The 9,905-nt window shown below is 46.3% G+C and overlaps 1 long non-coding RNA gene across 1 annotated transcript; it reads left to right on the forward strand.

Moving 5' to 3' along the window:
• The first annotated feature begins 1,706 nt into the window (after positions 1 to 1,706).
• Positions 1,707 to 5,708, forward strand: LOC136539724 (uncharacterized). Its single transcript, XR_010779750.1, has 2 exons — positions 1,707 to 2,521; positions 2,613 to 5,708. It is a non-coding gene; the product is annotated as an uncharacterized lncRNA (long non-coding RNA).
• The last annotated feature ends 4,197 nt before the right edge of the window (positions 5,709 to 9,905 follow it).

Below are 9,905 nucleotides of genomic sequence, written 5' to 3' on the forward strand. Positions count from 1 at the left end.
ACTTCAGTTTTTCTTTCTCAAGTTGGGCGTCTTTCAATGCAGTTTTCTGATCTCTACCGGCCTTTTATATGTGCACCTTTAAACTGAATGTCACTATAATTGAGCAAATTGATAAATACCATAAGCACTGTCTTTGGCGTGGGGTAGATATCAACAACAAAACTCCCCCAAAAGTAGTATGGTCAATGGTTTGCACTCCAAAGCCTGAAGGTGGTCTAGGTGTTCTAAATCTAAGAACACAAAATGAAGCCCTTCTGTTGAAGCACCTCCATAAGTTTTTCAACAAGGTAGATACCCCCTGGGTTGCTTTGATTTGGAAAAAGCATTACACCAACAACAAACTCCCCAGTCACATTACGAAAAGACTCCTTTTGGTGGAGAGATATCTTGAGACTTTTAAACACTCATAAAGAGGCCGCCTCAATTATTGTTCGGAATGGTACAAGTGGGAGGACCTCTCGAATGACAGAGTTCTCAATCAATTTTATCCTGAATTGCACTCCTTTGCAAAGAATGATAAGGTTTCCATCTCCAAGGCAAAAAAAATCTAGATAGTCTACAGCTACTCTTCCATCTATCTTTGTCTGTCACAGCCTTTCCACAACTACAAATTTTGTCTCTAGATCTTCAAAATCTCCACCTTACACAGGATAATGACAAGTGGACCTACATTTGGGGTTCAACAAACTTGTCAGATGCCAAAGCATATAAAACTCTCTGTGGTCACTTATAACATACCAAGCTGTAACATCTCTGGTGTTACGAGCTCGTTTAGCACTGAGGTTATGACCTGAGAAATAGATCTATAAATATAGTGAGTTAGTTACTTAAATGTGCTAATAAAAATCTTAACAAGAAAATAGGAGAAATAGTTTTAATTGTTTGGCACGAAAATCAATTTCTGTAAACAAGAATAAAACATAACTTGTATTTAGTACTTAAATAAAAATTGAAGTACAAGTTTAGTAGATGGAAATACAACATTAACTTTTGGGAAATAGATGTTGTCAACTAGTGTTGTGGGAGCTCAATGATCAAATAGGAAATTAAGATAAGCATTTTCGTTAAGACGACAAACACTTGAATTTATATTTAAAATACCATTTTTGGCGAATCATATTGAGCGAATTAGTTAAATGGTGCTTATATATTTTGCTCCTACGGGTTAGTATTAGGTATGGACTATGGCATGAAGTATTTGTTGGTTGAGGTTAGCAAGGTTTAGATCTATTAAAAATTACGACGAAAGAGTTAATGGTTACTTAGTCCTAACTGAAAACCTTAAAGTTTCTAAGTATGAAGGGTGGTAAACAATGCTATTTTGGCATTTATTTTTTAACAAAAATGTTTAAACACTAGTTGCAAGTTTTTGTATTGTTGATTGCATCAAAGTGAGTGCTTTATGATGGTATAGGTGTTGGTTTAGTCTTAACTAGGCTGGATTGGAAATTGGGCGTGCTTTAACATTCGTGCAGCGCACGATTCCGGTGTGCGCGGTCACCACATGCTTTGGCGCTCGCGGGCTACCTTGCTCATCTTGTCATCGCGCTGCGCTGGCCGAACACCGTGCTCAACTTAGCCGTGTGCCCGAGCAAGGCCATGTCCTTAAATCACCTTGTCGTTTTTCTATTGAAAAATAAATAACGAAATACAATAGAAAATACACTTATACATATCCTTTACCAGCAGTATCGTGAGCCGTTCATTTCACCACGGCCTGCTCTGTCCTTGCGACCTTTCCGCCGTGGCCGCACACGCCGCGTCGCCCCTGCCCTGCTCTGTCCTTGCGTCCACTGCCGAGGGGAGCACATGGCTTTGCTCCTGCCCGCGTCCTTGCCATGTTGCTTGTCTGCTGCCTCGTGCACCATGAAGCCAAGACCGAGCTGTTGTCCTCTCGGCCTCTCCCTCTGCTTGCCTTTGCCGAGCCGAGCGCACACCATGGCCACCGCAGCAAGCTGCTGCTCTCGCCCTCCCCGCTCTGCTTCTCCCTTTGCTGCTCGCAAACGCCATGGATGACATCGAAGCTTTGCCGGCAGCAGCCATGCCCGCTGTCGCCAGCCACCTCGCGCTAGGCTAGCTCCGTCTCCAGCCCCACACCCCGCCGCTGCGCCGCCACCCGCGCACTGCAGCACCGCCGCCGTAGTGACCGCCTCCATGCCACTCGTCCACTGCCGCCGTCCGCGGCCATGCCTCTACGGGCTGTGGTCGGGCTTGCCGCGGCCACCGGCACCTGCGGCTAGGATCTCCTCTGCCCCTATTGCGCCTCCTCCGCCGACCCACGCCGCTGTCGGAAGCCGCCGTCACCGGCGCAGCCATCGCTGCCGCCGCCTGCTCCCGCGGCCAGCAGGCTGAGGGCCGCCTCGGGCCACGCTGCGAGTGCCTGCGGTCGCGCCTCGCAGCCGCGCAGCCCGACCGGCTCTTCCCAGCCGCCGCCGGTCTTTCTCTGGCCAGGTCCCAGCCTCCCCGACGACCGCTGCCTCTAGTTTCGCGTGCTCTGTGTACGAGCTGAAGAAGAGAGAAGGTGAGAAAATGAAATAGAAGCTTTTCCAGGATTCCCAATGTAAAACCGTGACTCATATAAATAGTGATGCATAGTGTGTGATGTACTATAGGTTGAATAGAGAGAAGATCAGGGGTCTCTTTGCAAAAGAGCCGGCGCCTCCCTGGTTGGGCCACATGGGCCGGCGGGTGGACCCCCGCCTTCCCTGCCTGGGCCACTCACGCCGCGCCGCGTTGGGCCACGCTCGCTACGCCATGGGCCACGGCCTGTGGCTGCACGAGCCCTCCGCCCCTGCCTGGGCCTCTAGCCGCTGGGCCGGTGGCTGGCCGAGCTGGCAGTGCTGGGCCAGGCCGAGCCCATGAAGCTTTTCCTTTCTGGTTTTGTGTTTTGTTCCAAAGCAGTGATCTTGTAAAATTGATAATAAAATGTAGAAAAATCATAAAAATGCCAAACCAATTTGGTTAAGTTTCTAAAATCATGATCTATCTGATAGTGTATTTTGTTCGCATAGGTTCTACATGTTTTTAGGGTTGCTCTAATTATTTTAACATACTTAATATTGTTAAGACATAAACTTGTAGGAATTTTCGTGATGAATCGGTGATAGTGTTAGCTCTAAAAATTTTATAGCAGGTTAGAAGTGTTATCAGGTGTTCTCTGTAATTCTTGTAGCCCAATAATAATTAATTTACTAGAGTAGTTAATGTGCCCTAGTTTCGAGTATATTAAATTGTTAATAAATCAAAAAGAGACTTGATTGGGTAAGGATTAGTACTTGTTGATGAAAATGATGCTTTGTTTAGTGAAGTTAATACTTAGCTAATATATTAGTCATAGGAGTTAGCTTGTTAGCTTGGTTTGTGCACTCGCATTTTAAGAATTGTTGTTGCCTTTTGATTGATCGTGTCATCCCTGCATTTGCATCAATACATATCATAATAGGAACGACGGTGGATCGATGGCATCAAACAAAGTAGCTGAAAAGATGGTGCCAGGGATTAGGACACAAAGATGGAATACTAACTTTTGGTTATATGTTACCCATGTAAGCCCCAGTGCATAACCCCAACTTTTCTTCATTTTATATTATGTTTGCGCATTAAGTTTTAAGGAGTTGAATGAAACCCACTTGCATATATATATATATATATATATATATCTTTATCCTATGAGTCTTACTAGTATGACAATATCAGATAGATTGCTATGCTACAGGACTCCGGTAGAAGTCAAGTGATTGCCTATCACTTGTGAGAGATAGGAAATATATTATTATTGTTGTTGTTATATTACTATCACATGGAATATATATGAATGATAATTGGAGACCGTGCGGAATGGTACTTTGGATTTGGACTTGGTTTGGCATTCGAGCGAGGCTCGGATTGCACTTGTTTCGCCTGTGTCGGTTAAGGACCGACCGTTGCAATAGATGGTAGTCAGGTCACAGACTTATTATTCTGAACACATACTTGTGTATGGGCGCGGGAAGGCTCATTGCTCTCTTGTCATGGGTTCCGGCTCTTTTTGGACCGACTGATTGGAGGCGGGGATGGTGGAGGTCTAAGCACCGCACTGAGTCCAGGACTCAGGAGTGGGGGCTTAGAGTTCAAGTTTGGACAGGGACCTGGACCCCGTGACAGGAGGATAGTGGGTTGGTCTTGCTTGTGCCTGGGGTACAAGCGGGATGTGTGTTTCAGGGTACCTAGCTGGGATACATTGGTTCGCGAATCACCGGGTGATCCGGTATGACTTGTCTATAGTCTAGCACCGTAGTAAGAACTAGAATATGAAAAATGTAAAACTAGTTCTGATTGCTTACCACCTGCTTAAAAGTAGTACAGGTGCTTACATAGAATGGTTAGTTAATGAACTAATGATGACTGCTAATAAAATTGAATATAAGGACGCACGTTTAGTAATGCTCCTGCAGATGCAATAAACCCACAAGCCTGATAGTCTTGCATATCCTTGGAGTCTTTTCTTTTCTCCTGACGGGTAAGTCTTGCAGAGTACAATTGAGTACTCAAGGTTTGTTCTATCCTGTTGCAAGTGATAGACGGATGCTAGAGCTGACACTCATGTGTGGGAACCTCCTGGTGGGCTCAACGAGGATTCCTTTACGCTGTGATCATAGTTTTTATTTATAACTCTCACTAAATGTTTTTATAAATAGAAGCTTTATAATCGGTTGTTATAGTTTATATATCAATGCTTCATCATGTCATGAATAGATATTTATTTCCGTTGTAACTCTAATCACATGTTTATATTCTGTTGTTAAATTAAATTGTTCATAACTCTGATAACATGATCATATTCTGCTATTATAAACAATAACTATTATACTCTGATGTTGCATGGAAAGGGATGTAAGAAATGGCTAAAATGTTGTAAGCTTTATTCTCTCATTTGTGATCCTGATGGAAAAATGTGGATCTTTGGGTTCTCCCTTGGGGTGTGCTCGATGGAACTGCGTAATTTAGTGTCCTTCCTTGAGTACTTAGTGTCTAATGGAAGACAAGTACTCCTAGAAGGCATTAGATTAGGCGGTTCTGCTACACAAGCTTTCAAGCGGCTATGGAAATCCTCAATTCAGCCGAACCACAGTCTTTTGTTGGCTACTTCTCATGGACAAACTTAGTACACATGAACTTTTGAAGCATAAGAATATGGTTCTGCAGTCTTATAATTGTGTACATTGCACATCTTCAGTTGAGGAATTTGTTGCACACCTCTTCCTTCATGCAATTTTGTGATAGTTTGTTGGTGCTCCCTCAATCTACAACTTGACAAACTTCAAGAGCCAAAAGACATCTTCAGATTCTTCAAGCATCAACTCCAGGCACCGTTCTACAAGTGATTGGCCTCATGTGTTGGAGCTTCTGGATGTCAAGAAGTGATCTTGTTTTTAGAGGAATAACACCAACCCTTCAGAGTTGCAGATCAATTTTAAGAAAAGAATTCACTTTGATTATTCATCGAGCGAAAGGCAGATACTTCCCTCTAATTTTCCAATGGCTCGAAGCCCAGTAGTAATCTTCTTAATTTTCTTTGTCTCTTTCTTTGTTTTCTGATTCCCTTGACAAGTTGTATTTTTTGTTGTTGCTTTTCATTATATATACACACATAACCAGTGTAGGGAGTAACCCATCCTAATTCTTTCAAAAGAAAACAGTGAACAACAATATGAAGACTACTATCTCGACTTGGGTGTAAATTAAAGTAACATTTTCCTATATCTCAAACTCATGTAGCTTTGTTACATTGGTTTGATGGTGGCTACAATCACCATATGTATCTTCTCCACACATTGCTAAACACCGACTGATAGGCGCACAAACAAGATGATCTTCTAGAGAGGAAAATGTAAGTGATGCATGACGTGACTTGTGAAGCACTCAAATGCCCTGGTCGATTATTGGTGTCTTAAAATTAGAGATGATGGTGTATGTCCATCATAGCAAAGGTATGTATCATTGGGATTAGCAACATGAACTTGATTAGGTTTAATGTGGCATCACTATGTGCCAGCAACAAAGAGGGAGTACACTACAAAGTAATTGTTGACGAAATATGGTCGGCAGTCTACCTAGGGGTATGCCCAAGGTAGTAGATTATCGGCAGACAGGTGCGCAAGCTACGAACGAGATGGTGACGCAAGACAGACACGAGGTTATATCCAGGTTCGGCCACCGTGAAGGCGTAATACCTACGTCCTGCGTCTGATTGTATTGCTGTATGTCAATGAGATGATTTTTGAGAGGGGTCCCCTGCCCGCCTTATATAGTCTGGGGGGTAGGGTTATAGATCTAGAAACTAATCCCAACCAGTTACAATTGACATAGGTGGCCGGATAAGGATTCCTATTCTAACTGATCATAATTTTGCTTAATCTCCAAATCTGCCTTGATTCCTTGCGCGGGACTCCGAGCAGATCGGCTGGGCCGCGTGTCGTCTTTTGGTGGGCCAGACCCCCTGGTCCGGGCTGGCCCAATCCTAGCCATAAGGGTATAGGGGTTAATACCCCCACAGCTAGTCCCTGAGCACCATGTATTATGTTGCGACACGCCGTTTGATCTTCTTCGGCTAATGCGGTCTGTCTTCATGTCATCTCCAACTAGTTGAAACATTGACCAAGCAGATGTGGCAGTATTCTGGTCAGCACAGAGAGCAGTAGACCACGATTATAGCTGAAGATTCTGGTTGTCCGAAGAATGCATGGTGCTCTAAAGAAAAAAGAAAAAGATTTCTTTCCTGATCAAGTGTGCCCACTTGTATTTCTGAAAAGAAATGTAAGTGACCCTTGTACAGTAGTTATTGCCAACAGTCAGAGCGTAGGGGTCGATAAAATAAGCACATTCACTGCAAGGTGAAGTGTGCCCACTTAGTCCTCGAGCCTAGTAGTAGGTGACGTAGGCACGTGGTGTCAGGGTCTAAAAAGAATTCCTAGTTAAGTTGAGAATCCAATCATCGTACAAGCGATACGAGCTGCACCGGCAGGTGCATCGTACCGATGTAGTCCCCGAGCTTGCTGGAAGGCGAGGTATCAGCCTTGTAGCAAGGTCTAAGTGAGAAAAAATAAATGCCTCTCAACTGTATGTGAGTACAAATCACATGTAGCCGAGGAGAGCGGTCCCCGAGTAATGGTCGGAGAGTGGTCGGGGCAGTCCCCGAGCGCAACATGAGGAAAATGACAAATCCCCGAGAATAACCGTAGTCAGGATAGTCCCCGAACACAAAGGTAATCGGGACAGTCCCCGAGCATGATGGCGGTCGAGATAGTCCTGAGCACGAGAGTGGTTGGAACAGTCCCCGAGCACGATGATGGTCGGGACAGTCCCCGAGCACAAGGATAGCCGCAACAGTCCCCAAGCACGAGGGTGGTCGGGATAGTTCCCAAGCACAAAAGGTGTGGCAAAAAACCATATGCCACTTTTACTATTATTTTATGTATTTATTTATTTGTTCTGACAAGTCCGGTCTGACACGTCTGGTCAAAAAAGTAGACGGGTATAGCATGTCATACTGCCTTTTTGTCTTGTCAAGCAAATAATTGCGTGGCACCTGTCAGTAGGTGCATCAGCGTGGGCCCTCCCACACTGGCAACGAAGAGGCGCATATATTGGCGTAGATCTCGAGGCTGTGAAAACAACCGTCTACGGCACGTGCGCACGTCCCCCAAGAGTCTCGGGCAGACGAAACGACATAACTCTTGGGTTAAATACGGTATATGATAGGTTAGTTACTATTTACTGAACCCCATTGCCATTCGCAACCGTAGCTTTCGTCTTCCTCTCGCCAACCAACCCTAACACATCCGAAATCACCGCCAATCAATCCGCCGCCGCTTTGACTGCCACCTCTGCTAATCCCCCGCTGCTGTTGAAGATCAGAGCACTCCCCGTTCACCAGCAAGGCCGGAGTGAGAAGTGGAAAACGAAAGGAAATGGTGAAAAGTGATGCGCAGAAGAAAACAGGGGTCATGGCGAAGGAATGGTGGAAGTCAAAAAGCAACGAGCGGACCATTGAAGACCTTGTCACCATGGGGGTACTCCACAATAAGGAGCTCGTAGGATGGTGGGCGCTGGAGGGCGAGGGGTACCCCGATACACAACCAGGTGAGATCGTGGTGTTCGAGGATTTCTTTAAACGGGGATTTGGAGTTCCGATACATCCATTTCTTCAGGGGCTCTGTCTTTACTACAAGATTGAGATTTGCAATCTGCACCCCAACTCGATCCTCCTTATCGCCACTTTTATTCATCTACGTGAAGCGTATGGCGGCTTCTAGCCCCATTTTGATTTTTTCCGCCATCTTTTCTATCTACGGAAGAAAGGAAGCGGTGGTTCGAAGATAGTCGGGGGTGTATACCTCAACCTCCATGACGACATGAAAGCCCAGTACCTACACTACCCATGGAACACGTCGCTCGATGACTGGTACAAAAAATGGTTCTACATCCGCAAAGAGCCGAACACGATTACGCTGTGCGACGCGGGCTACATTTCGGAGAAGAAGACAAGCTGGTCGGAGAAGCCCGAGCATCCGGGATAGATCCCAGAAATATTTGGAATGATCCCGTGGAAAAAACTGGATGGTCCGAGCGTAGTCAGGAGTTTCATCAGCCGACGGGTCTAGCCCTGCTAGAGGAGGGTACATCCTAGCTATGAGTATCAAGGGAGCGTAGACCCGACGAGGACGAGGCAGAGGGCGCTTGATAAAATCGAAGTCAAAGCTAGAATTGGCGAGCTATTTAACTTAGCCGATCCAAATTATGCCAGATTGAGCGATATCGAGCATGCTTTCAAGCTTGCCCGACCTCCCCCAAAGGTAACTCATCTTGCCGCGTACCCGTAGTCTTATATTGTGGTAGGGTAAGTGGAAACTTACTATGTTCACTCCCTTTTGTTACCCATATTAATGGTCGGGATAGGGCGACAGTGTTTGTGTCGCCACCCCCTAGAGTAGAGTGGCCACAAGGAGCTGATCCCACCACCCAGACCAGCGTTGAGATCGAGGACGAGGACATCAACTAGGCGGTGCTTGGAGCTAGAGAGGAGGCAGCGGCCAAAGCTGTTGGTAAGCGGCCGGCTGCCCCCAAACAGTCGAAGAAGAGATCAGTAACCACCCTACTCACCGGGGGAGCGCTAAATATCAATGAGCCCGAGGAGGACCTGGAGGAGAACCCAGCCAGCAAGCGTCGGTAGGCGATTTCTGCTTGGCCGAACGATGACGCAGAGGAGGGAGAAGATGAAGACACCTTTCAACTTGTCCCTCGAAAAAGGAGGAAGCAACTGGAGTCGATGGAGCAAGGTGGGTCCTCCGCACCTATGGGACCCACATCGCCGACAGCGGTGAAGGAACACGACCGGCGATGGGAGCGACAACTCAACCGAGCACGCCACCGACTACTGCAACGCGAAGGACAAGTGGCGGAGGGGTCAAGCACCAAGGCCCAACGATAGTGCTGGATGTAGAGAGAGACCAGGAGTCACCCGTACAACATGTGGAGCAAGTACGGCCGAAGAGACACGCCTTCTCCACATCATTCCGTGCTTCCAACATATAAGTATTTGTAACCTTGATATAAGTTAGCAATTTGCATTTAATATGATTGCTTTCTAAACTTATCTCGGATGTACTAGCTCGGCGTCCATAGAAAGTCCAGACCAGCTAGCCAGAAGTGGCGTGGCGCCGCCAATAAGTACAGAGCAGACTACCCAACAGCTGGCCACTGAGGAAGCCATAGTAGAAGATCCATCGGGGCCTCAGCAAGCGAGTAGTCAGACAACAGTCCCCGAGCAGGTGGTCGAGGGACCAGCCGAGCCGAGCACGAGTGCTCTGCAGCACTAAACCTGTTGAGGGCAACACCTCAACGTCGAGGGTAACAGAGCAGACCGA

This window comes from Miscanthus floridulus, chromosome 2 (assembly GCF_019320115.1).
Source record: "Miscanthus floridulus cultivar M001 chromosome 2, ASM1932011v1, whole genome shotgun sequence".
NCBI lineage: Eukaryota > Viridiplantae > Streptophyta > Magnoliopsida > Poales > Poaceae > Miscanthus > Miscanthus floridulus.